Here is a 1,469-nt window from a genome sequence, read left to right on the forward strand (position 1 = left end):
ATCAATTTGGAGTGAGGCAATGTGGGTTTTTTTTAAACCCACATTGGAATAGAATATAAAATGTCAGAGGGCATCAGATATAGTAAGTATAAGTAATTTTATGAAAATTTTATTTATGTGTATATGGGTTTTGACAGTGGTGTGCTGGTAAATATGTAACAACTAGCTCGCTGGAAAAGAGGTGTATGTGTATATTTTCATAAATTAATTAGAAATTCTGAGATAGAGTAGCTCATAATTTGCAAATTATAATAAATATACAATATTCTTTATGGTAACTTTCACATAGCCAATTAATGTTCACAGAAGGCTTCCACTGATTTTGTCAAGCTTTTGTATCCTTAACCAACATATGGTTCCAATTCAACTCCAATGTGATAAAATCATACTATACATAAATACTTGATTTCGATCTGCTTTCACAAAGAAGTCCCTCACATGCTGATGAATAAATGTATTCCAACATAAACATTAGCTGATATTTTCATTTACGTTGATAAGTAAGATGAAGGCAAAACAATGAAGATCTGCCCAAACTTCACTAATTCATCAATAATGTGAGTGAATCTTTGTTGAATCAGATCCTAATTTTCAAATGCTAGAAGAATATTTCCTTAATTTTTGAAAGTAATCTCTATATCTAATGGGGGTGGGGGCTCAAATGCATAACTCTGAGATCAAGAGTTGAATGCTCTACCAACTGTGCCAGCCAGGCGCCCCAATATTTCCTGAATTTTTGTGCTATTCACAAGGTAACAGCTATAGACACTTTTATTTTTATTTTTATATTTTTGTAGTTATTAACCTCATGATTTTATTGTCTTCATAATACAACAAAATATGAAACTTAGAACTGGATCACTTGGCCCTTTCTCATCTCCTCCCAGTTCAAGATGCTTGCATCTCTTAATAGCCACCATTCTCTTAGATCTGCAGTTGGGCTCAACACATTCAAGCCTCAGCACAATCTTCTTTGCAGTTTGAGCCTTTTTCTGGAAAATTGGCTTAGTTTGTCCACCATAGCCACTCTGCTTCCTGTCATAATGCTGCTTTCCCTGGGCATAAAGAGAATCTTTGCCTTTCTTGTACTGTGTCACTTTGTGGGGTTGGTGCTTGCCACACTTCTTGCAGAAAGTCCAGCAGGTTTTAGGAACGTTCACCATGCTGCGAGAAAGCTATCTGCACGGAAAGGAAGAGGGCTATAGACACTTCTAAATTCAATCTGCATTAATATTTTTTCTATAACTCTCATGAGTAGGTGACCAACAAATAAATCAAGCCTGTGTTTGCCAATTTCTGGTGTAACTATTTCTACCTTGACTATTTCAAGGGACCACGGCGACATCACAGAATCTGGAATTGGGAAGAGGTCCACAGTAGCACATCATTCTGTGGTATTCCTACCACACAGATGCAAAAGACATAACTTCATGAGCAAAGAAAATAGTAAAATGTCAATTAATTAGGAA

The 1,469-nt window shown here is 35.8% G+C and overlaps 1 pseudogene; it reads right to left on the minus strand.

Annotated features, from left to right (window-relative positions):
- Nucleotides 1–847: 847 nt before the first annotated feature.
- Nucleotides 848–1,163, minus strand: LOC115304805 (annotated as a pseudogene).
- Between the last annotated feature and the right edge of the window lie 306 nt (nt 1,164–1,469).

Source organism: Suricata suricatta, chromosome 10, assembly GCF_006229205.1.
Source record: "Suricata suricatta isolate VVHF042 chromosome 10, meerkat_22Aug2017_6uvM2_HiC, whole genome shotgun sequence".
NCBI lineage: Eukaryota > Metazoa > Chordata > Mammalia > Carnivora > Herpestidae > Suricata > Suricata suricatta.